This window comes from Vicugna pacos, chromosome 11, assembly GCF_048564905.1.
Source record: "Vicugna pacos chromosome 11, VicPac4, whole genome shotgun sequence".
NCBI classification, from domain to species: Eukaryota; Metazoa; Chordata; class Mammalia; order Artiodactyla; family Camelidae; genus Vicugna; species Vicugna pacos.
Genome location: NC_132997.1, coordinates 54,595,064 through 54,622,869, shown reverse-complemented (window position 1 = coordinate 54,622,869; position 27,806 = coordinate 54,595,064). Strand labels below are relative to the sequence as shown.

The 27,806-nt window shown below is 35.6% G+C and overlaps 1 protein-coding gene and 1 non-coding gene across 5 annotated transcripts in view; one reads left to right on the top strand and one right to left on the bottom strand.

The window, feature by feature from the left end:
* Window positions 1-27,806, bottom strand: part of CTNNA3 (catenin alpha 3) — a 1,353,918-nt gene that overhangs the window by 277,223 nt on the left and 1,048,889 nt on the right. The gene's annotated exons all lie outside the window — the stretch shown is intronic.
* LOC116282389 (U6 spliceosomal RNA) lies at window positions 22,202-22,308 on the top strand. The gene has a single exon (XR_004191906.2). It is a non-coding gene; the product is annotated as a U6 spliceosomal RNA (small nuclear RNA).

Sequence of the window (27,806 nt, the reverse complement as noted above, 5' to 3'; positions counted from 1 at the left end):
CCATCTGTGTCGTTTATCCTTGTATACTTCACCAATATGAGCTATAAACCTTTGGAAAAGCCCACTTTGGCGCTTAGTAATGTCCTGGGCTATAGCAAAATTGTGTGCCAGATTCCATTTACTTACACCACTCTCAGCTTTGCTGGTCAACATATATCCACCTTTGTATAAATATAGGTGATTACCTAAATAAGAAAATATATGTTTTATTTGTGCTTTGAGAAATTATACGTGGAGATCTTTGCTTACTGTGTTAATCTCATGAGGGTTATGGGATTCCACATCTACTGAAATAACACTAGTTGTAATGTAAGTTAAAAATGTTCTGAAATTTCAGTGCCAACTTGTCGCTTTAACAGAATTGTCATTATTTTCAGTGAGTTATACTATTAGAATGAAAAAGTAGAGACTCAATCTCATTGTTAGTAGTGATGTTACTTTCCTTGTAGTAGTGCAGAATCACATGGTTTGTAAGGGTTTACTAGGTAAAAGCATACAATGTTAAGATTTTCAAAGAATAAATTCACTTTTCTTGTATCTGACATTCATATATCTTGAATCTTCTTAGTATTACAATCAATATCTTAAAATGTTCAGGGAACCCAAATTAATGATTTAAATATATATGTATGTATAATTCATGTGATAGATATTTTTCTACAAACTCAAATAGAAATTGTGAATTTCTTGAGCGAGAGAGCCTGTTGTATAGAATTACTCCTTTTACTAATATTTCTTGAAAGAATGAAGAAAACATATTTTAAATGCAGTAGGGAAGCTTGCTATTTAAGGCAACTGAAGTGACCTCTTTTATAAATATTTACCCCAATATTTCTTTTTTTGTAATGTTGGACTTATGTACATTGGTTTACAAACACTATTTTAAACAAGTCTACTAAAGTAAATCAAGATTTATAACTGATAATTTTTCAAGTATTTACAGAAATCCAGAAATCCCTAAGGCCAGTCAAAAATTTCTTTTTAAAAAGGAGCTAAAATTCTTCTTTAAAATGAAGGGATTAATCTACTTCTAGCGTAGACACTCTCTGTCTCCAAAGGTCAGTTCACAATCTTACATGCAATGCATTCTCTGTCTCTGGCTATATTTGATTATAAACAGAAAGACATTTAAAAAATAAATGAATGGACTGGAAGATGGTAGAGGAATGGATAGGTGAAATAAAGTATAGGTTGTTGGAAGAAAAGTTATGTGCATAGAATCATAGGTGTAAGGATGTGTTGTTAGTGGATGGAAGGAGAGATTAATTTTTGTAACTCTCCTGAAAAAAAAAAAAGAATTCAAAGAAGCTTAAAAAAGAGGCAAAGGTACAATAAGCTTTTAACGCTTAAAATAAGGCCAATGTAACAGGAGATACATAATGAAAATTAGGGAATACAAGCATAATTACATCAAAAATTCTAGCATGAAGGTATAATGATTAAGTATAAAACTGATGTCTTGTTATCTGGGGCAAAAATGAAGCAACGAATTGCTTGGTTCATATTATCTACTAAAATAAAACTGAGCACTTAAAAGTTTTCACTGGGAGATACTTTAAAAGATTTTCCTTGTGAACATCACATGCTAAGGGGAATGAATGTCTCATTTAGGTATTTATATATTTTGCTATTAAAAAACATAACAAACAATAGTCTACCACAAATAGTGTTACAAATGATGTGAAAGTAGTCTTCATAAGAATATTTCTTTTCCACATTATCTTTTTCAAAAAGTTAACATCCTAGAATTTTGAGTTTGCACCTTTTTGTATTTCTGATATGATACAAAATAGGACTTACAGAATTTTGATTCTAGAGAGAAATTTAATGGATAAAATGAATGGAAAAAAATCTCAGCATGAATTTTGACAGGAGTGAATCAAATTATTTGAAATTGATGTCAACAGTGAGTTAGTTCTTAAAGGATGGGCATTCGGGGTTATCTAGCAAAAGGACTTCTATTTGTTTTAGATACTAAGTGCTGACAGGATAAATTGATATTTTCTTGTGAAAATGAAAGTGAGACTCGTGTTCTTGCTGCACGAAGCCTCAGATCTGGATTCCAAATATGATAATCCATCTGAAAGTGACCACTACCATGTCTGATGCATAATATGGTTCTAGAATAATAGCAGACAAACATTTATTGATTGCTAAGTACCAGTGATTTTGCTAGTGCTTTACCTATGTTGGAATCAGTAAAGTGTGATGGTGACATGTCTAGATACGAAGTCAAACTTCCTAGTGGGTGTCACTTTCTTCTTTGCATTTTATATGCATTGTGTTCTCTGGAGTTATGCCAAGCTGTAGCTCTGAGTAAATGGTAAATTCTTTCCTAAACTTTATTGTGACATAGTGGTTTTTGAACTTTACTCTGCATCAGAATCACCTGGAGGGTCCCTTAAAACACAGAGGACTGAGCCCTTCCCATAGACATGGAGAAGAATTCAAATTTTAACATGTCCCTAAGTAATATAATGCTACTGATCCAGGGATCAAACTTTGAGAATCACATGTAGCAGATATAATTGGTTGGCTCACTGATACTCATTAACAACATCCTTGGTAAAAGAACCCTGAATTTGCTCATCATCCAAACAACAGAAAGGTGATGTAGTTCTCAACTTAGAGGTAAATCCTGATTATTACCCAATAATTTCCATTGTTGGTGATTGGTTTAAAGAGAACCTGACAACCTGTTCCAGCCAGTGAGATTTAGGGAAGTGTACTGGGGAAAGGTTTCTGGGAAAGGTTTGCATGCTTAAAGGAAAAAACCAGAGAAACGGTCCCTCTTCTCTTTCTAGATGTTCTCCAGTCTGGATGTGACTCCTAAGAACTGCTGTGGTCATCTTGCAACAAAGAGAAAAGTTGTCATAGCAGAACAGCAGAAGAAAAATATATGTATCCCTATTCATGTTAAGGAACTGTTGAATTAAGTGACTCTGGACTTCTTGATATATAAACCTGTGAAAATTTGTTACTCCTAGTTGTAAGAGGTATAACTGGTTAATGCAATATAATTTAACCCTAAAAACAAATGCACTTTAAAGATGAGAAAAGTGAGATTTTGACAGCTACCCATATTTATAGTTAATAATAGGACCAACTTTTACACACAGCTCTGCTAACTCCAAAGCCTGTGTTGCTTCTACTGCTCTTCATACTGATGGATGTGTTTTGAGGTTATTTTTGTTTATGTTTTAATTTTTGTGCCTATCTGAGTGATTTTTTTTTCTTTAAGTCAGATAGGAATAAAAATATCTCTAAACTCAAATGTTGCTCAGAGGGCAGATTTAACTCAACACAGATGTTTGAGATTGTTTTATTCCATATACTTTTAAATTCAAATGTTAGGGGAAAAAGGGAGGAAGCTACAGTATTATATACTTAGAACTGACTAGGCTACACAAACTATGTTCTCACTAATACTAGAGGGTTCTCTTTTACTTACGCTTCCTAAACTTAAAATCACAAACCATAAAAACATCTTTAAACTCAATAACAAGGACACCCTGTAGAATGACTTTTAAAATACCAAGACAATCTTCAAAAAATAAATACAAATTAAAACTGAAGACATAAAGTATCAGAGACTTTGTAGCTAAGATTAAGACCTTGGAACTAAGACCAGATCCTAAATGGTCTTCACCATCGTTACAATAGAATGCATGTACTTGTACATGCTTTCTTAAAAATTTGAGTTCTCTAAACATAGCTAATTGGTTCCATTGTAGGATTTTTTTTTGTCTTGATCCTGTGTTGCTTAAGAGCAAAACTATGTATTTTCTATATTTTAACCCCAATTACATTGTTCTTTGTGATAACCAAAATGCTGATTGCTAGCTATGCTATTGGTAAAAAAAAAAAAAAAAAGTATTTGAATTACATGAGATATGTCCACCCTTTCCTGCACTTTCTGTTTACCACCTATACAAATAGAACTTCCAAATTTCTACATTTGGCTCTCATTTTTCCCTAACCTCAGATGTGTGGTCTTCAGTGTATCTCAAACTGCACAAACTATAAGCACCTTTCATTTCAGCATATACAAAAATGAAGTCATCACCTCCTTCTACCAAATTTCCCATCATTGTTATATTTTCCATCTCAGTAAATGGGATCACTGTCTACCCGAGCACCTGACCATGACGACTGGGAGTCATTCTTACCTCCTCCCCCTCCCACTATCTCCCCTCTCTCATTGTATACGGTTCCTTTTTGCATGCTATATAATCCTTGAACTGGAATTCTTTCTAAAAACCAACTACATTGCTCTAGTTCAGGTCTTCCTCACTGTATCGCATGTTGACTGAGATGAGTGCCTTCCTAACCCTTCTGTCACATACAGTCCTCAAATCCATATATCCCACTACTATCGCAGGAGTCATTCTGACCATCGATGCTCACCGTTTCTCTGACCTAGTAAAAATCCCTTGGTGGCACCTTAATTGTTGAAAGGATGATTGCCAACATTTTAGTTACTGCATTCATCACCTCCATTGAATTCCTTCCTCCTCCTTCAGCTCCATCTCCAGTAATTTCACATGTGTCACTGTACACCACAAACATTCAAAACAGCTTATTGCTTTTCTAACACACTGGCTTGTATAACCTCTCTATATGTGTTCATTACTTCCTCTCTAACTTTGTATCTTTCTCCATATTCTTCAGGATAGTCATTTTCCCCTCTTTTTAAAGAATCAATACAGATAATACTTATTCAGGGAGACTTTCGTGACTGTTCCCTTTTCTTCATCCACATCTTAGACCAGGTTAATATTCTGCTTCCGTGCTTCATGTGCTATTATTTGTCACCTTATTTTATGTTCTACAAAGATAAGGTACTTAGAAGGTGTGTGTGTGTGTCCTAAATGTCTTGTGTTATCAGCTTCTCTCTTCAAATTTACTCTTCCTTTTCCCCATATACCTTCCACTTTCCATATGCAGCCAACCACTAAGCCTGCAGAGTCAGCCTCCCAAATATGTTCCTGGCACATAGTAAGTAGTTGCTCAGTCATTCTGTATTGAGTGAAAATGCTTTTCTAGTTCAAGTTCTTATAATTCAATAATCCTGCTTCTACACATTCTTGGACTGAGAAAGTACTTCCTAAATTGCCTAATTTTATAACTAGCACTTGCAATGAATTTGTTTTGAAATGCCGCACTTACTAACTTTACCATTAGTTTAAAGAATTATTAACTCTGTTGCAGAGCATTTAATTTGGGTCTCTCCTTATAGAAAAGTTCACTCTTCAACTATTCTGTTTGTATTCATGAAGGCTCTGCCCCTGCGATGCATGGCTTCACCTCTATAGTGCACACACAGTACATTTAGTGTATTACTGATGGACAAAGCTCTGAAGTTAAGAGGATTAATTAGGATAAAACCTGAAATACCCAAAGCTAACACCTATTCCATGGGTCAGCAAAAATGTTCTGAAAACCTTTCATTTGAGGCAAGAAAAACCTCTTATGTATCACTTTATTATTTCTACCTCTGGAATTCTCCAAAAGTTATCAGGTATCTGCCAGGTAAAGTGGAAAGAGAAAGTATATGTAAGCATTTTTGCTGTCCTTATTCTTAATGGTCTTAGATTTGTCTGCTCGTTTCTCCTCAGAGGACCTCATCGCTGTGCTTAGGTGCCTCCTGTCCTCAAGATCCCCGAGATGTTCGGTAAACTCTCACAGCTCGGGCTACCTGCCTCACTGTCCTATGCGCTGCTTTTCCCTCTACTATAGGGGGGAGAATCATTTCAATAGATATCTATTTACCTGTATGTACAATTTGCTCTATTTAAAGAAGAAGAAGGAAAAAAAAAAAAACAAGGTTCATTGAGATTAAATACTTATAGCTAGAACTGCATAACTAGTAAAAAAAAAAACAAAACAAAGTCCCCCAAATAATTCCAAAGACCAATTTTTATTCTTCATACTTTGAAAAATCAACCTTTAAAAGGTTAACAATCTGTTTGGTGATGTCACAAGCACATAGCAAGCTACACGGTGGCTACAAATGCAGGTTTTGATCACGTCTTATAATGTGATCTCAGTAAGTCACATGTCATATTTCCCCGTGTTTCCCATTACCTGTAGAAAATGAGGCAGAAAAGGGCACCAGCCTTAAGAGAAGCACGTAAAGCTCCAGAAACATGAAGAGAGTGGCGAGATCATCACCAATTAATGATATTTTGAAAAATATTCATAGAAAAGGTGACATGGAAAACCTCAGGCCTTGCAGAATGACTAAGATATAAACAGAGAGACATATGAAGGCAAGTTGGGGGAAAGGATATCACACAAAGAATAGAACATGAGAAACTACAGAGAAACTTATGGTTGTGATTAAGAAACTAGAAAAAGTAGAGTTTACACTGTAAAAACCATCAAAGTAGTAAAACAGCAAAAATGCTAACAGTTAATTTGAGCTCATATCAGGTTGTGATTTAGATTTCAAGACAAAAGATGGGGTCTTCATTTGGTCGGTAAGTAATGGCCTTTGAAAATTTTGAATAAGATTCTAACAGGACAAGTAGTGAGAAAGAAAATCATTTCATACCTGAACTGGGACAAAATTTCTTGTGCAATATAATTCATCACTTTTTCTGAGAATTAATTAACATTCCTGATAAAATAACAGTGTAATTTTCTGATACTCATGAGATTGTAATCGCTTCTAAAAAATTCGACTAGCCTCAACAAACCATCAGGTTGAGAGCCTGTTGAATTTTTGGTACAGTTGTATATAACCTAATAATGTGTGTCTAATTATCTTTTTTTCCCTCCAGGAACCATCTTTACTAGGATGATATATTTAAATTTACTTTTTCTAGAGCTTCTTCCTTTGCAGCATATTTGAAACACAATTTTATCATCTGGTAATAATTAACTTGTTTGAGAAGACAGTTCAACAATGGTTCTCCACTACTTTCCCCTGAGAGTGTCTCAGGAAGCACAGTGGGTGGCAGAGGAGAGGTAGGGTAAAGAGAAGCCCGAATGGGACTAGGTGTCAGTTTCCATACTCAATCCCTGCTTCAGAGAAAGCAGCTCTGTTCTATCTATTTGGATTCCATTTCATTTGAATAAAAGACTCTACTACTAAAAAGATAGTTTGGAAACCGCCGCTTTACATGATCGATTTAGAAGTGGTGTGTAAAACTATATTGTATAACTGAAGCAAGAAGGTAAGTTAGGAGATGCAGAGCAAGCTAGAAAAAAGCTTATAAATATTTGAATGAGAATGTCTGCAAAGAGAATGGAAAGGTTGAGACATTTGGCTGAGATTTTATTACTGACTACATGCAAGAGGTAATAGAAAGGAAGGAATCCAAGACAACTAAGGTATTGATACTGGATGCCTAGCAGAAATGGGGGAAACAATTATCATCATTAAAAAGCCAGGAGGAAAAGAGCCCTCAGAAAGAGAATAGTCTATTCATGTTGAGTTGGGGGTGACCTTCAAGTCCAAATATCTTCCAGTCTAAAGGAGACTGAGGTAGCAGAGAGGGAAGGAGGGAAGCAGAGAATGACAGAGAAACAGAGAGAGAACGATGTGACAAGCATTTGCATAGAGATGACATTTGGAGCTGTGGCAGTAGGCCAAATCACAGAACTCTGAAGATATTCATTTGGGGGAAAATATATAGAAGTGGAGTTAGCCTATGTGACAGAGATTAAGCTGAGAGAGACTTGGAGAACCAGGAGGACACAAAGTTAAAAATGTACATTAAGATACACATGCTTGGTGTCATGTTAATTTTCCTACAGTTTCAAAAAGGAACTTGGTAGTCAGAACTAAATGTATTTCTACAGATAGCATTTCAGAGACTAGAGACAGAAGGAGCTTCATTCTTTAGGTGATTAGCTGTACATACTGCAGGAATAGCTATACTGTCTGTGAAAAAGCTACAGAAATCAAAATAATTATTCAAATGTAAGATGGAAGTGTTGTTTGATACTATTGTTTTTACTATTAAATTATGATAGAAGTTTATCAACCTAAGACTTCTTTCTCTTTTTTTCAGCATTCATTAATGAAAGTACATTTAACTAATGCATTATAAGAGTAATGTCTACTCAAGCAGTCTAAAAAAAGGTTAAAAATGCATAATCATTGGCTGAGTAATCTCTTTATAAGCAATGGTAGGAGAACCCTCCAGCAAGGAGAGCTGAGTGACATAGAGTCTCTCTGCATTTGATTCTATTTGTATTGGAATCTGGCTTACCACCTTTCACGGATAAGAGGATGGGGAAAATGGCACCAGAAGTGAAAGGCTGTGATGGTACCACATGGGAGGTGACTGCGTGTACAGGGGGCTGGGACAGAGGGAATGCCTGCAGAGACTGTCTGCAACAAGGCAACATCAGCAAGAGTCACCAAGACAAGACAGAAGTCAGGACACCACAGCAGCCAGAAGGAATCAAAAACAGGCTCAGCTGGCCCAAAAGGCTTCAAGGCCACAGATGTCAAGCTCTTCCCTCAGTGACTGCTACTGTCCACTACTAAACAGGCTCTTTCCAGGCAAGGGGAACAGGTCACACCTATCGCAGTTATCACACAGGAAATTAACCTGTCAGTACATCATCTCTGAACACAAAACTAGATAATGGTCCCAAGTTCCATCAGCCAAAAGTCCCAGTCACTTGAGGAAGTAGAAATATGGAACATGGTGCATTCTTATAAATATTATCTCTCACTGTCACGTGCTTTAGTAGAAAACATTTTAGAGGTGGCAATAACATTCTGTAGTATTGGATTATTTTTCAAAATCCTTCGAACGCGGGGAATTCATTTTTAAACTTGGGGTAGGTAGTAAGTAAGGAACATCTATGTTGAACGATTATCATAACCAACACTGATTTTTAAAAAAATGTTTTGTTTTGTACTTCAACTAAAATAGAAAAAAACAGAGGTAAGTTCCAAATTCATTTGAGCACTTTTGGGTTATGTGTAGGGAAATTAGCCCTTTATTAAAAGAGATGTTAAAAGATTTATAGGAAGAGGCAAGTAGATGAAATTGCCCTGTCAGGATAGTTCATGATTTTTATAGAATAAAGGTAAAACTGTATGATTTCCATTATACTTTCTCAGCTGTTACTCAGATTGATTATAACCATAAAGGAATTTCATATTCTGATTCATCACCCTGTTAAATGACTATGAAGTCTTCTAAACAAAAGCATGAAATTCTGCTTCCTCTTCCTAGTACTAGATTCACACAGCAGGGTCTCTTTAAAAACGGTCATCACATTTTCTGTTTATCCCTAAATGTGTTTTTAAAATCGCTAAAGTTGGAATTAAAAAAAGAAAACAACTGATCATGTCTTTTGATTGATTTTGAAACTAGAGGGAATTGTATAATGCTTATAATCCAAGGGAGGATTATCTGTCTGGATTTCAAGAAGATCCTACCTCCCTAAATGTTGTGACATTTTAGAAAATGTTGGTTAAGTGTCATGCTTTTCCCCCAGCTTTAAAAAGTCACAATCCAAGAGGGTTTGAAGCTTGATTAGCAAACACAAATAACAAAGAGAAAAGTGGAACAACTCGGAGCGGTATCAAAAAAGTGGATGTGCAAAATTGAAAGCAGAGAAAGAAGCATGAATGGCTTTCTGGCTCTGCTGAAAATCCATGCCAGAAATACTAATGACTGTCTCTTCTTTCTCTTGTCTACTTTCTTTTGAAAACTGACACTCCCAAATTTGTTCTTTGGGAATAAGACTCATAGTGTTATATCGTTTCAGTGAACTGAAAACATTAATGAAATATAATGTGTGAGCAGACAGATTCTGTGATTTATGTGTCAACTTACACAAGAAAAGAAAGTATGGCCATAGATGTGAGGATGAGGAATCCAGTCCTATATATACATTAGGGAGGTAAATAGAATCGTTCCTTTTAGAGTCATCCTTTAAACAGAAAACCAAATAATTTAAAATAATTTCTGGGAAAAAGCTGGAAGCATAAACTTGGAAAGAAACATTCCAAAAAGCAGGCTCAGAATACGATTAATCATATATTTTAAAGAAGAGATTTTATACATTGAGGCAAATTTTATATCTGTATCAAATTACCCCATCTCTGTCCCCTCTTCTTAGAGAAGCATTCCATTTCCCTGCAGTATCTCCTCCCCATGTCTTCCACACCATAGTCATCAATTGTCTCACATATGCTCAGCCTCCTAGTTAGGATGCTTTTTTAGCTGCTAGAAAAATTTACCCAGATAAAAACAGCTTTAGAAAGAGCAGTTTCTTATTGTCCCACAGGATCACTGCAGAGTTGGGCAATCACTGCATTTGGCAGCTCAACAGTATCAGAAGGATCCAAGCTCTCCTGTGCTCACTCTGCAGTCTCCAGAGTGTCATCTTTTACCCTCAGGCTCATTGTGCATGGCTGCGGTGGCTGCCACAGCCAAGCCTCATGTAACCCAACACAGAAAGGAAGGAGGAAGGAAATAGAGGTCTCAGTATCTCCCTTTCATTATCTGGGAGGAGAAAATTCTCAGGAGGTTACCTTTATGTCTTATTACTCAGAAATGGGTGGCATGGCTGTTACTGGCAGCAAGGAAAGGAGGGATACCAAACATCTGGCATTTGGTGGGTAGAGCATGTACTTAGCATGCTCAAGGTCCGTCAATCCCCAGTACTCCATTAAAACAAATAAAAAAAAGTCCAAGAACCTGACATTTTGTAGTTAACTTGAATAGACTGGACATAGGGTTGGGATTAGAGGCCCAGAATGGTAGTTCCCCTTTGAACTGTAAATGGACATCACGCATTTAAAGCACTTGAAAAAATAATCTATATCAAGAATTAAGCCAGTAAATAGTAGAAGCAATTCAAGAGCAAGAAAATATTTGGGTAACAGAACGTCAGCCAATGAGGAATATATGGTAGACATCCAACATGGGAGTTAAAAGCAGGCATTTAGATAATAAAATGACATTATTTTGATATGTTTGCAATTTTTAAGATGAGAGTCAACATGAGAGTGAAAAACTAAGCCTCTATAACTTCATGAGCTAAGGTTAATGAAATATATGAAGAAAATGGTAAGGGTTCTTATTTATAAAATAGGCATTTGCTAAAAAGCCTCTTAAAATGCAAAATAATCTTATGAAGCATAAGAAGAGTGTGGGATGTTAGCTGAGAGCATTACTTGGGACTAGTGTTATTTGGTTCCTTACTGTTTCACCCAGTGAAAAACAATTCTCTTGAAGCACCATTATCTCAATGCCAACCGCCAGAGTAGAGAGCCGCATTATGACAGCTCACACAGGGACAGAAAGCTCAGAGATGACAACTGATACTCAGTAAGGGCAGAGCTCGAAAATCTGACTTTACTCTCACAAACCCCCCAAGAATCAGTGTGCCTTGTTCTCTTGCAATCTTTCACCATTTCCTGCTGATACATTTTGGGAAAAGGTGAAATCAAAGATGTTTAAAAACAACCACTTGGTACAAGAAAAGTCACAGGCTTATGTGGTACAAACATTGTGGTTCTCATCCAATTTCTTGCCATGTTTACTAAGAGGCCCAGAGAAATTTCCACTCAAGAATGCTGAACAATTAAAAACAAGAAAACAAAAATAATATATATCCAGAAATAATATAATGAGGAATGAGGAAAATACAAACATCATAATTAGAATATAATAATAATTGCTACAGATGAATGCTAAAATTAGAGGGCAAACATTACAAGAAAACAGGATATGTGCATGGCCTCAAAATACACCCCACCAAATATTTATTAAATAGCCTGATGCAAATCAGGCTTCTGCCTCCAAGAGGTGTACTTTTACTCCCATTCCCTTGAGTGTGTGTGCTGGATTTGGTAACTCACTTCTAGTAAATAGAGCATGGAGAGGGAAAAGTAGTAAGTTTATTGTGGAAAAACATGACGGAAAACTATCTTAACCAAGTGACTGAGGTCAACATCACCAGTTATAAGTCATGTTGATAACAAAGACCTCCTAAATTAGGCGGTAATAAGCATACTTCATCTGTGTGGTATTCTTCCCCAGAACCCATAGCCCCAATCTAATCATAAGTAATTTATACAAACCCAAATTGAGGATCATTTTATAAAATACCTGACCAGTGCTTTTTGAAACTAATAAAGTAAGGTGTATATTTTAAAAGAAGATAGAAACAGAAGGAATGCTTTGTAGTTCATTCTATGAGGTCAGCATTACCCCATTGCCAAAATCAGGCAAAGCCTTTGTAAGAACTACAAATCAGTATCTCCCGTGAACATATATACAAATATTCTCAATCGAATATCAGCAAATCAAATCCAGCAATGTGTAAAAATATTTACACATTGCAACCAGTTGAGATTTATTCCTGGTGTACAAGGCTGTTTCAACATTCAAAAATCAACTAATGTAATCCATCATGTCAATAGACTGAAAGAAAAGAATCACGTGACCATATTAATAGATGCAGAAAAAACATTGGACAAAATCCTATACCCATTGATTATAAAAACTCTCAGCCAACTAAGAATAGGAGGGCTTCCTCAAATTGATAAAGAACATCTAAAAAACCTATAGTTGATATCAAACTTAATGGTGAGAAACTAGATGCTTTCTCATTAAGATAAGGAACACATCAAGGATGCCTGCTCTCACTAGTCTTATTCAACATCATACTGGAAGTCCTGGGTTACAAATAAGACAAGAGAAGGAGATTAAAAAGCATATGGACTGCAAAGGAAAAAACAAAACTATTTTTGTTTACAGATGACATGTATATTATTGTAGAAAATAACAAAGAATCAAAAAACTCCTGAAAATAAAAAGTGATCACAGCAAGGTTTAGTATTAAAGTCAATTGGTTTCTTCTATGCTAGCAATGAACAGTCAGAATTTAAAGTTAAAAACAGAATGCCATTTACATTAACACCCCTGAAAAGAAATACTTAAGTATAAATCTACCAGTTATGTGCAAGTTCTATATGAGGGAAACTGCTAAACTCTTGATGAACGAAATGAAAGAATATCCAAATGAGTGGAAAGATAATCTATGTATGAAGATAAGAAGACTCCATATGGGCAAAATGTCAAGTTCTTATCAACTTGATCTACAGATATAACACAACCCCTATCCAAATCCTAGCACATTATTTTGGATAGGGAGCAACTGATTCTACTTAACATGGAAAGGCAAGGGACCCAGAAGATTCAAGACCATATTGAAGGAGAATAAAGTCAGAGGTTGACATCACCTGACTTCAAGACTTACTATCAAGCTACAGTAGTAGCTTTTTGAAATAAAAAGGTTTTTAAAAATTCTAGGCCAGTTGTCACTCATGTACATACATACTAAAATCCTAATAAAATATTAGCAAATGAAAATCCATCATTACATAGGAATGATATATACCATGCCCAAGTTAGAGTCATTTCAAGAAGATTGTTATAAGACTATTTTAACATTATAACATTCATTAATTTTCTAATTTACCACATTAATAGATGAAAAGAGAAATGATATATAACCTTCTCAGCAGATACAGAGCTCAATAGTAATTCATGACACAATCTCTTACCAAACTAAGTGCAAAATGAAATATCTTTAGTTTCATATAGCACATCCACAGAGATCTACAGCACATATCATATTCAAATGTGAAATGTTACAAGCATCATTCTGAAATAAGATAAAAACAGTAAGACTATGTACTGACACTACTTCTCTTTATCATTGCCTGTACATTACTATGAAGAAAAATAAAAGCACAAAAATTAGAAAAGAAATAAACCAACTATAACAAAGTGGAATACCAAAGGTGAAAATAAACAATGCTTTGGAAAAACGAAAAGCATAGGTGTGGAAATTTTACCTGCCAGTTATCAAGGTATTTTAAATTTAGAATAATTAAGATGCAAAGTAAAATAACAGAAATGGGTATGTAGACTACTGGTACAAAACAAAGATCCACGCATAGACTGGGCATTTAGGCAAACTTAATATATGGCAGATGTGGCTCTGCACAACGATAAGGCAGGAAAAGCATTTTAATAAAAAGTTCTTGTGCAACTGGTTATGGAGTAAACAAACATAAAAATCCTTCTCTCGCGATATACAAAAAATTCAAATTTAGTAAAATCTTAAATGAGAAAGGCAAAGCTTGAAATTTTTGAAGGCAAATATAAAAGAGTATTTTTAAGTTCACAGTTAAGAAGATATAAAATGGCAAACCTTAAACTTATCTTCATCAATAACATCATAAAGATAATGAAAAGGCAAATCCAAACTGGGAAAAGATAAAACACATAAAACCAATAAAACAATCCAGTAGGAAAATGGTTCCATATCAAACAGGTTATTTCATTGAAGAAAAAGGACTTACTGACAAACGTGTTTTAAAAATTGCTTAATTGCATAGGAAACCAGGTAATGCAAATTGGAAGCATGATATTATCAGACAGTTCACTTTTATAGACTGGCAAAAATTCAAAATCTGAATTTACAGAGAATTGTCAAATACCTGAATTCTGCCTCCACTGCTCATTGGAGCCTAAAATGAAAAAATCTTTTGGAAAACAATTTGATATTTCCTCTTAAATCTGAACAATCATACAACCTATGGCCTAGTCCTTAGTTCTTAAACATGACCCCTAGGAGACTTCTGCACTAGACACACTAGAATTAAAATGTTCATAATAGCTTTATACATAAGAGAAAAAGAGAGCGACGAGGAAATAAAAAAAGTCCTAATAGTCCATATGCTCCTTTCAGTAGAATAAATACATTCTGACATATTTATAATGGATTAATCAACACAATAGTGTTTTGAAAAAAAAAATGTGAAAAAAAGTAAGTTGCAAAAAAGTAAATGATAAACTTTGATCCTAAAATAAATACTGGTATATCCTCACATATTCCCATATCTAAGTATTATATTATGTTACTTTAAGTGTGTACAATTATAAAAACAGGTAAGAAAATGATCAATATAAAATTTAGGATGGTAATTAATGCTAAAGAGAGGGAAAAGGTCATACCATATGGGTTAAGTACATAGATATTTACTTGAATTATTATTAGTATTATTTAAGTACTATATGTGTTATATTTACTCTAGTATGTGAGATACGTTACATACTTTTAAATAGAAAAAAAAAAGAAAAAATTAAGTTGTTTAAATTTTGTGTGGTTCTCACTCCTCCTCCTTCTGCCTTCCTTGGTCCCTGCCTGTTCTGGCAGCCTGACCCTCACTTCCCACCTGGTATCTGAGCCCTGGTTTAAGATAACTAAAATAGTTTCCTGCTTGTATCCAAGCATCCTGACTGAAATACAACATGGAAATAACATTTCCAATTTAGAATGGCAAATATTATGCTCTTAGGTATTTAAGTTTCATTGGTTTTATTAATTTTATTGCATACACTATCAATTTCCAAATACTTTTGCAGATTTCTATAAAAGAATTTGTACACAACAGTGCTGATAATGGATTCAACATAAGAAGACAGGAAAAAAAGAAAAGCAAGGGGAAGCAAATAGAATGAACCTTGTTTTCCTGAGTATACTACACATCTGGCTAATTATCCTTAATAAATCTTTAATCCTATGATGTGTTCCTCCCATCATCCTACATAGAATCGATGAACGTTAAGTTAAAAATTCCCTTAAGCAAAATATAACTCTCACAAAGCATCAATTGAAAGAAAATAAGTCTTACATGACTTTAAATTCTGATGGTGCCTTTTATTTTTCTACAGCTCTCATAGCTGAAGTCTTTCAGTTCATGAAATAGTCGGTTTAGGTACAGCCTGTTTTACAAATTAGGAACCCAAGGTCCAGTTAGGTTAAAAGATTCCTCTGAGGTTATAGTGACGACTCTGACACTGATATCACAGATTCAGACAGACTTGTCTACCGCTTTAAAAGGGACAGTTTATATAAAGCACTTGCTACGGTGAGGAACATACTAAATTTTCAATAATAAAGGTGAATTCTCTCTCCTATCCCCTCCATTCTGCCTTATTTATCAGTCTCTTGCAGCTGAGTCTTCTGAGCTATAGATCCCAAGTCTCAGTGAGAATGCTGAGTTGACAGTATTCAAAGTCACACGGTGATTCTTCCTATTCTGACCCACCTAAATGTATTTTTGCCAATTTGTCACTTGGCAATCATTACAGTGCTTAGGTTATCACATGATTCCAACTTCCAAATAAAAATATTTAGAGGGTTAGAAAAACTCCAGATTTTAAGCAATCCATATATACAGTGTCCAGATACTTAACTGATTTTTTTTTTTTTTACCAGCTTCCACCTACTATCACATATAGTGGACAGACCACAACACTGGCTATCAGCCATTTGGATTTTGTTTTGTGTGTGGTTTGACCTTCAGCAAATGATGTAACCTCCCTGAATTTCAGCCTCCTCACCTCCTTATCAAAAACAGAGGTAGTTTAACTAGATATTTAATAAGGTCCCTCCCTATTCTTTTTTTTTTAACTCCTACAACTTTATAGTATCTTCTGATTGCTGCCAACATAGAAAGGCAAATACCAACTTAAGTTAAGCCTTGGTGTTTCTCAGTAATGTACCTCAGACTATAGCACAGAAACTCTTAGTGAATCAGAGGTGGTGCCAGAATTAGAATTTATAGTTGCACCTCATCTATTGTTTTTCTACTGAGCCATACTGCCTCATACAGATGCCATTTAATAATAAAACAAGATTTAAAGGGCAAAATGTCATGATTTCATACCAGCATATGCAAGGATAAAACTGAAAGATGCTGCTGTAAAATCATCTCACCTGAAAGACTGTCAAGTATTTACACTGCTGCAAAAAAAAAAATGTATACTCATCTACTCTTGCTTCACAGTAGTATTTGGTTCAAAGATTATACTGGAGTTTGAAGAGACTGGTCACCCATATGTCTGAAAACTCTATATACAAAAGTACATTTGATGAGCCCTTATTAATAAAAAGGACAATTGGATTTCTTGAAACTGTACTCAAGGGACTTTGCACTGAAGGGATATAAGCAATGAGCTTAAAATCCAGGGCTGAAACGAACCGCTAATTAAAGTAAATTTTACCTATTTCAAGACCCCAAATTATAAAATAATATTTCTAGGAACACTTAACTGAGCATGTAAGTGCTGTTTAAGTAAATACTACTACAATTCCCAGTTTACGTATGAAGAAACAGAGATCTGAGGTTATATAACCAGTATAGGGACGAACAGAAAGCAAGAATAGTTTCTGTTAAACATACCTTCTTTCTGCATGTAAAATAGCCAATTAATATTTCACATGTGACTTTTATATGCGTATAAAGGAGCACACATTGAAGTGCTCACTCTTTTATGATGTAAAATTAAAGTATAACCAAGCAGGACCCAGTGAGGCCTTCCAGGGTCAGACCCCTATCCCACACCCTCTGCTGTAGCTCCTCTCCAGATAATAGTATTTCATGTATATTTCCTGAGTTTTTCAGATGCTAAAAACCACCACCAAATGGAAGAAATTAACTACTTGATGATGGATAGCACCTGGCCCCCAGACCTTCTGGCACCTAGGGTCTGGTAATGTTGACCAGCCTGTTATTTCAACATCAACCAGTGAGAGAATTGTGCATGAGCTGATCACGTACCAGTGAGAGAATTGTGCATGAGCTGATCACGTACCCTGAGACCCCCGTCCCTTACCTGGCCTTTAAGTATGCGTTTGGGGAGTTTGGAGTTTTCTTGGGTATGAGCCACCCCGTCCTCCTTGCTCGGCCCTGCAACACACCTTTCTCTGCTCCAAACTTCGATGTTTCAGTTTGTTTGGCCTTATGGTGCCACAGGCAGACAAACTTGCCTTTGGTAATGAAAGGAAACAAAAAATAACAAACAAAAAACAAAAAAACTTTTAAAGCTAAAATTGAGACAAACTGGGACCTGGGCACCGAGCCCTCAGTCCCGAGCCCCAGGCCCCTGGGCTGCAATGCTTGCACCGGACCTGAACAACAGGATTCAAAAAAACTATAAACGACTAAAAATAACTGTGCATGCCCAACTGGGAAGAGTTATGAGCAATAAAATGCAAAAAGACCAAAAGCCAAACTGCCGCTTCCGAGGTATTAGCAGCAAAAGCACGGTACTGCGCATGACCCCTGAGCACAGCACCACCAATGGGGTGGGCTGACCGCCTAAGCCACCCCTGGCCCCGCCCCTGGACCCACCCCTACCCTCACTCCAATTAAGGAACTCGCTGGCATCAGGGAGTAAAGCAAGGGAACCTGTTGCTTGTTTTCACTCCCTCGTGCTGCAGCCCGAGTCCCAGTAAAAGCTTGCCTGAATTTCTCGTCTATTGATTAAGGAGGCCAAGAACCTGGGTTGGTAACAAAATTAGTTTTCTTTATCAGTACACTGTCTCAAAAATCTCACATATTACTTGTTTAAGAGAAGTTAAACTTTTTAATGGAGGCATACTGGAGCTTAAAAAGTCAGGTTTGTTTCACAAATAAAAACAAGTAAATTTTTAGTCATGGTTTTACAAATGCTTTTATAGTATACTGTAACTTTGTAATAGGGAAGAACAAATCTGATCTGTTCCTTTCCTCTAACCCTGTGCTCTGTTTCCTGCCCTTAGTCATACTAGTTCTGCATCTTTCCTAAAAGAATATTGCCCATAGCCTGACATACACAGGATAGCACATTCTTAAGGCTCTGATCTTTAAGGGGCTTACTTTTCCATTCATATAGACATAAAAAGTTGCATAACAGAGAATAACATTTGCCTTGTTGGAGGTTTAGAGGGACACCATGACCTGACCTACCTCAACAGATGCAAGAACAAAGGATTCTGACACCAAGAAATTTGCAACAACCAACTATACCCCCTTTCCTTTTTAGTATAAAATTAGCCTGAATTCTGACTTGGATAAGACAGTTTTCTAGGACCCTAGTCACCCCATGTTCTCAGTCTGTTGGCTTTCTGAATAAAGTCATTATTCCTTGCTCCAATACCTCATCTCCCAACATATTGGCCTGTTGTGTGATGAGCAGAATGAGTTTGGACTCAGTAACAACTTTATCTTAAAACATATATGAAGTATCAATCATCTCCAGACTTCCTTTTATTCAGAGAGATAACATTTGATATCTTAAATCTTGATTTTTTATTTTACCATTAGCTATTTTTTTTCTTAAACTGACAAAACCATATTTTAATTTGATTTAGAGTGAAAGTAAGTGAAGTCTACTGTTGGTTCCCGTTTGCAAACAGTGACACATTATGCAGTCCATAAAAATTACAGGCACTATAATTTATTGGTTTGGAATCCTGAGTTTCATTTTTAGTTTATTTCCTGAGAATCCATTCTGTGATACTGCCTGAAGCATATCCTTTGCAAACACACAAACGGATAATGTTAGTTTCCTAAATAAGGTTTACTAGCTGAGACTGAACTTCCCTGTCAAATGCAGCAAGAAATTCAGGCTGCTTCTCAACTCCATTAAGCAGTTAATGTCAGCTGGGTTAAATGTTCTCAGTGGCGGACATCAGTACCAGAGAAACACCTGGGACAGAGGATGGTCTCTTCACTGAGCAATTTCCTTAACTTGCAGGACTGAGATTCCATCTGAGCAGGGCTTTCACTGAAGCACATTTCTAAATCATACCTTTGTTTTTACTGTAGGTGGCAGGATTTTTATGTTTTACATCTTGTTGGAACCCCGTATTTTCTTGCAAATGAAAACTTAGGTAATTTATCCAACAGATTATGTTTTATGAAAATATTCACATGGTTCCAGAGAGAATGGCCAGGCCTTTGATGGTGGTTTGTTATTGTTTATAAACAAATACATGTTATTTGACCTGATCATATTTCACATGTTTTATTTTTCTTTTTATCCTGCAATTTCAGTCTTTACCTAAATTTTGAAAATTATTCAGTATATTAAGGACAATAATTATTGAAACTTTTAAAAAGAGAATTCACTCCTGATTAAGGTTTGAAAATGGTTATATCTGCATTGACTCAATTATTCCAAATGAGTACTACAAAGATTATTGATCGAGATATAGTTATTTCTCAAATAGAGTATAATTTAGCCATTAATAGTTAAAAAATAGCAATTTAAAAACACAAAACGAAAATCTACTAAAATGTTTAAGCTTATGAAACTGTGACTCTTAAAATCTTTATTTAGACCTCCAATAGCATAAAATACTACCACTCACATTTTTGTGATAATTACATAGATCTGTGTATAGTTAAAATATCACTATTTTTTTATCCTGTATTAAACCATTTTCATCATGTCTTTTTAAAAGCAAATTGTGTTAGTGAAGATAATTTTCTTGGCCAGCCCACGTAAGGCTAATGTATTTATATTTTAACTCCCATAAAAATTTGTGCTTTATTATTTATTTCAAACCTCTAAAACAAAATAATTAGGGTAGGTTGAAATTCATCAAAAAGCTTTTGGCTTCTCCTTAATCTGAAGTCAACATATGCTTTTCCTTAATAACTGTTACTTATTCTACTCATGGGAAATAGCAAATTATCTAAAAGTTAACCCCAAATTGCTTAATTTTCTATTTCAGCTCCTTCACATTTTTTCTACTTGGTCCATACTCTCAATTAACCTAAGGAAAAATCTGTCTCTGTACAAATCACTACACTTGCCAATAGTAAAATAACTCTCATTCACGTCTGCTTAAGGAGAACCACAAAAGACCTACTTTGTACAAATATGTTCATGTAGGCATTTTAAAGAGAATTTTAGCATTTTTTAGGACTAACTTTATGAATACTTCTGGGTAAAAAAAAAATGAGACCTAGAACTATTCTCTGTTCTCATTTGAAAATCTTCATGACTTCTCCTCAAAAGTTTGCCACACTGTTTGAAATACTTAAGTGTGTCAGCATGGCAATAACACACACACATAAATAACGTTTATTAATAATACCTTTTTGTTTCTGGAGCTCAAGATTCTGTCATCAGGGCTAGATAACAACCTTATATAGACAGGAAAATTAGAGATCAAAAAAAAAATCTAACATACTCTCAATAGACTATAGACTTTCTTACAAAGAATAACATTTTCATTTTTTTTCTCCTGCAGACATCAGATCTTAAAACTTTGATAGTCTCTTTCATGAGTTTACCACGTTCTTGTCCAGAAAATATTCACATAGTCAGGGTATCATGTGACCTTCATGATAATTTTGTGATTTAGGTGAAGAAGTATCATAACCACTTAACAGAATAGAAAAAACCTGAGGCCTACAGAGGTTGATTTGCTCAATATCATACACATTGAACCCAGGTCTTCCAATTCTAAATTTAGTTCAGAACCTTACCACCACCCCTCTTTGTATGCTAAAGTATTTTTCTAAATTGCTTTCCTTAGGGCAATAATACATAATAATTTTTCCAGAAAACTGGGTACATGTGATAGAATGTAAAATTTGGCATGATTTCCTTGGAAATCTGTGCTATAGTAGTCAGTTTCTCAATTGTTCTATTATGTGTTCATCATGGCCTCTCCCACCATGGCCTGATGAAGGCAACACACAAAGTAAACATTTATGCCTGATTATTCTAGCCCATATTCCAGTTGGGCAGTCATACTGGTTTATGTTTAATTTAACTTTTTCTATGGAAATAGCATTGATTCACTTTTACTTAGATCATTGTTCCAAATGCAATGACGTCCCACTTCCTGCCATAATACAGGCAGTGTACCCCAGAATCACTAGCATCAAGTAACTGCATGTCCACCTTATGCAGATCTGTGCACTCTATGCACAGATACACAGAGAAGGCTAATGCTCTGCAGAACTTACAGAGCAGATGACTAAGTAGGAACTGAAAACCCAAATGCATAAATAGCTACATTAAAATTCTTCCTGGTTAAAAGGATGGCAAACATCAGAGTCTGTTGCTCTTACTGTCATTTTAGGTTTTAAGTGGTTTCCCTTTGTGGTAACTCACACTACCTAAAAGTGGCATGAGTTGAATCGTGCCCAGGTGTAAGGCAAAGCTGAACAGCTGAGCTTCTAAAGCCTTTGTGGGTCTCATTATCTCTGAAGCTCAGAGAAGATAAAAACCAGGCTCAAAGTTGGACAGCTAGTAAGGGACAGGTCTGCCTGACTTTTAAGTCTAAGATTTGCTCCTGTTTCACAGGGCTTTCGGGAGGGTTAAATGAGAGTTCCCAGCGAACTCAGAATAAACTCATGCTCGTTTCGGCAGCAGCACATATACTAAACTTAGAATGATATGGAGATTAGTATGGCCCCTGCGCAAGGATGACAAGCAAATCCGTGAAGTGTTCTGTATTTTTGAAAATGACACACATGAACTTATTTACAAAACAGAAACAGACTCACAGACATAGAGAACAAACTTATGGTTGCCAAAGAGGAAAGCAGGGGCGGGAGGGGCAGGGGAGAAATAAACTGGGAGTTCGGGATTTACAGATACTACCTACCATGTAAAATAGATAGACAACAAGGTCCTACTGTATAGCACAGGGAACTATATTCAATACCTTGCAATAGCTTATCATGAAAAAGAATATGGAAAGGAATATATATGTATATGTATAAATGGATCACTGTGCTGTACACCAGAAACAAACACAACATTGTAAACTGACTGTACTTCAATAACAAAACAAAACAAGAAACTCCACAACTTTGGGATGTAGCAGTCAGTGTAGGAATTGGAGGATGAAACCATCTGCAGCTCTCAGGTGTTTTGGCTAAAGCCAGTCACATGCAGAGCACACAGCAGTGGTCCCAAAAGCCACAAGAATAAGAATACCCAATAGCACAGTGCTTTGTCTCACTTCATACAGTGACAGAGCCTTGGCCTGAAAGCTCTAGCAGCATCTCACTATACATCTGACAGTTTTCAACCTGCAATAGTGACACAGAGCTGTGGATTATGCACACAGTAATGCCAGGAGGTGCAGTATTAGGCTAAAGAAGACTGTAATAAACAGAAATTTCTATGTGGCCCCTACATGCGTGGAAATCTTGGAATTGGAGAAGTAACAAGGAAAAATCATTCCTTCTCTTTGTTCCCCAATAGTTAGCCTCATGAGGAATTTTGGGATCCTGACTTTTAACCTCTTCTAATCTCTGGACCTTATTTAGATGCATAAGAAGAGTTTAAAAAGCCATGTTCTATCTACATTTCAGTTTTTGGTAGATGACTTGCTACTTGAGCAAGAGAAATTGAAGCATAGCTGAATGTAGTTTAATGTTGTAATTATGTAAAACTTACAACTAAACAAAGCTGCTACATATCACTATTAAAGGCATGGCTAAGAGCTTTTGTGTATATGATAATTAGCCATAGATAGGCCATTTTAATAATGGTTGTAATTATAAATTTTTCATCTAATTAATTCAAATGGATTTTTCTCCTTTCTTAATTCTCTTGTATGTCTGCTTAATATCCATGATATACTCTCCTGATTCACTCACTTGCATGATTAGTCTCCTTTTGCTCCCTCCAGCCCCATTCAGTAAAAGGCAAAGGTTCTGAATCCTAAAATTTTTCTACATCTTGCTATGTAGTTAGGCCTGGAGTAACACATGCCTACCTTGCCTGTACCAACTTTTCTCAGACATTTTTGAGCAGCATTTTTAGATGCTTCATGATTCCCATCCCAGTTGAGAAATACGGGTGTGTGTGTCTGTGTGCCTAAGTACGTCAGTGGTGGTGAATATGAAGGCTGTTGCAAGAACTGAAGGGCTAAAACCTCACAGACTCTGAGCCTGTGGACAGCAGATCCTTTCAAAGCTCAACAATTGCTTGGCATGTGTGATAAAAATGATGTTACAGGTGGGAAGAAGTGAGGAAGGAGCTCAGACACGTTATTTCCTGGAAGTCCCAGAGACAGGCCTTTCCCACGATGGATTTTAAAATGAAATCACACAAACAAATATAAGTTTATCATTACCAGATGAAGGAAGTGAAAGAGAGAGTTGCTGAGGAAAGAAGGAATGTACCTTCCGCCTGTCCGATTTGAAATAACAGAATCTGTCTGTGGGCTGGGCACTGTTATAAAGCACTGCACAGCGTATTCCATTTAATTCTGATGAAGTCTCTGCTGTGGGTCTCTATCTCCGAAGCGCAGAGAAGATAAAAACCAGGCTCAAGGTTGAAAAGCTAGTAAGTGACAGGTCTGTCTGATTTTTAAGTCTTAAGGCTTGCTCTTGTTTCATAGGGCTTTGGGAAGGGTTAAATGACAGTTCTCAATTAACTTAGAATAAGCCCCCAACTCTACACCATGGCCTGCCCATCCCACCAAAATCATTTTCTTTTTCCTCAAGTATGCTACAATCACAATGATGTTACTTTCTAAAATTGGAAGATAAAATTCTTTAGCCTCAAGGCCTTGACATGGTTAGTCTCTGCCTGGAGTGCTCTCGTCTCAGCTAGTCCAATGTCTGGCTCTTTCTTAAGCCTCAGCTCACATGTCATCAATTCTGAGAGGCCTTCTCTGACCAACCTATCTAAAGCCTCTATAACACTTGCTATGAGTAATGATTTATTCAATTGATTACTTATTTATTGTCTCTTTTTAAAGCCTTGGTCCATGAGGGTAGGTACATCTATTATCTCCAGAATCTGCCATAATATTGATAAAGGCATTAGATCTATATGTGAATGAATAAAAAAAAAAAAAGCCCCATCAGAGTCTGGCATATATCTCAGTCATACATATTAATCTCCTTCATCCTCTAATCACTACAAGAAAGCAAAGGTAGTCAGCAAAATAATAAATCATTGAATATTCCCTTGTCTATGATGTGTGATTTTTAGAATTGAGAGGCCCTTGGATTCTTGTCCTTACTTTGGTTGTTGAGTGTGAGACTCATGCAAGCACTCTCATCCTCCCTGCCCCAACTTCAGATTTAAAGAGGAACTGAAGCAAAAATAAATACACACATACATTCATACACACACAGGGTTGCCAGTATCTGCAGGGTACTCAGGCACCACCAGGGACTGGAAACATTGCTTGGGGACTTCTGTTTAATCATAGCTGACATGTAATTTCTCCTAGGGGCGCACAGACAACATGAGCAAGTGAAGCTGGCCCAGGGAGGGCACCAAGCACAGGAGTATGTGTGTTTCACATCAAGGGGACACTCCACCCAGCTCCAGCTACTGCTGGGTGATGATGCCGTGGTCGAATAGGGCTCAATGTAGCCAAGTATTCTATTCTGTTCTTTTTCTTTCTTTTTTTTTTTTTTAAAGACAGACCAGAAGTTAGATTTTTATGCAGAAATCTTTCTAATTCTAGGTAATAAAAATTAACTTTAAAAATTAAAACTTTTCCAATTTTCAGTAACATGGATGGACCTGGACTGTATTATGCTTAGTTAAATAAGTCAGAAAGAGAAAGCCAAATACTGTATGTTTTCACTTATATGTGGATCTAAAAAATAAAACTAGTGAATATAAAAAAAAGAAGCAGACTCACAGATAGAGAGAACAAAGCCATGGTTACCAGTGGGAAGAGGGAACAGGAGAGGTACAAGATAGGGGTAGAGGATTAAGAGGTACAAACAATTATATATAAAGTAAAAAAGCTACAAGATACACTATATAATATAGAGAAATAGCCAATATTTTATAACTATAAATGGAGTATAACCTATAAAAATTTGAATCACTATGTTGTACACTTGAAATTAACATAATACTGTAAATTAACTGTACCTCAATTAAAAAAATTAAAATGTCATGTGTGGGATAGGGAACTCTATTCAATATTTTATAATAACATCATGGAAAAGAATCTAAAAAAGAATATATGTATACACATATATGTATAACAGAATCACTTTGTTGTACAAATGAAACTAATACAACATTGTAAATCAAATATGCCTCAATAAAAATAAACAAATACCATGTGTGGGAAAAATCTCCAGAGCGATGCTTTCACTAATCACCAGTTGTCCTAATCATTATATGATACCATTTTCTCTTCCCTTTCTATCCTCAAGGAGAAGTTCTTGAACTACAGAGGAGAAAACTAAATTCAAATGCACTTTAGACAGTATCTCCATTCCTTGCAGTTAGAATACAACTTCTCTGAATTTCAATTTTTTTTATAAAACTTCAGATATTATTGATTAAAAATAGAAGAATTAAGGTCAAACTTCCTCACAGGGAATAAAATCTCCATAATATATTGTATAGAGAAAAAGCAGTTAGTGTTCAAACTGCCTTTTTCAGGATTGAAAACAATATTTATACATAAATCCCAAACCAATTTTGGCCGTTCTGAATAAAAATAAGAATAAAAACAGTAAAATCAATTTTTAAAAAATCGTATCATAATCAAGCATCTGCTCTTGCTATCGATGCATGTTGTCCATGCCGAAATGACGCCCTACTAAAAAGAGGGAGAAAGCACCATTCCTAGGAAGAAACTAACGGTGAGCAGTGTGTTGCTTTTTCACTATTTTCATGGGCTATCCTTTCATCTCAAGAAGATTTGGAAAAAAACTGAAGAAGGGAAAGGTCAAAATTTTCAAAGGTAATTAACAGTACACTATAGTGATTTATTGACCAATTGTGCTGAAAATAGTGTATTGTTCTATTTTTCATCATAAAGAAGTAATGTTCAAATATTTTGTAAGTAAATATTGAACTCATAAAAATTTCAGGAACCCCCAAGTCTAACATCACAACTTCTGAAGACTATTTAAACAACATATCCTCTGTCCTGTTCCCATTTCATTATTAATAACAACAGCCACCTGAATGAAGAACAAACTATGGGTCCAATTTGTACAAGGGATTTTGTACCCTCTACCTCTAGATTATACCACAATCATGCAAGGCAGGGCTTATTCTCTTTTTATGGACAAAGACAGTTTCAAAGGAGCTGAATGACAAATTTTAAAGACATCTGTATTTGAACCAACTCAGAGCCAAGTGGCTCCAAGTGTCTTACTTCCCACCAATATGTGTGTGTGTGTGTGTGTGTGTTTTACGTGTTGTTATTTGAAAATAGATAATAATCAGGTATGTGTTATATACACATGCTAATTATTTCCGGTATTTCAAATATATACCACAAAGCTTATCACTAACCTGCTTAATTCTCTTAATTTATAGAAAAGGGTAAGGTTGATAAAAACCAACTGTTTAAGAATTTCTTGTTAACTCACATTCTGATCCACAGAGAAAATTACTCTTGTAATGTTTTGCTCTCAAAACAAAGGTTAAAAGTTTATTCTTCTAAGTACTGGAAAAGCTAAAACCTGTATTCCCAACATGATAAATATCTAAAACACAAAAGCAAATAAATGATATCCTTGAGCCAGTCTTTGAAAAGACTTTAGTCAGTCACCCTTTTGTTCCCCTCACCTAACATCACAACCTACTTAAGTTCAAATACTCAATTCAGGTTTCAATTATTCAGTCAACAGATAAGTATTTTTTAAATGATTGCATATAAATTTACCTTGTTGTCTGGATTGCCAAAATCTGTGAAGTTTTCTCATGAACTGGTGACTATAGAATACACCTAATTACATATAAACTGTACTTAAACAGAATTAAATAGAAGAATGATTAGTGATCTCTAAAGTAGCTAAAAGCTTACAAAAGCGTAACAGTTCACTTTTGCATTACTCTCAAATAGAATTTTCTTTCTTTTGGAAATTCATACTTAAGTAACAGTACAATTGTATCAATATAGCCTAACAATCAGCTTGGCAATGAAATAAAATTCGCACACCAAATTTCAGATAAGGAAAGACTGTGTTAAATACAATAAAATAAAAAGAAAATGATGGTGCTTTG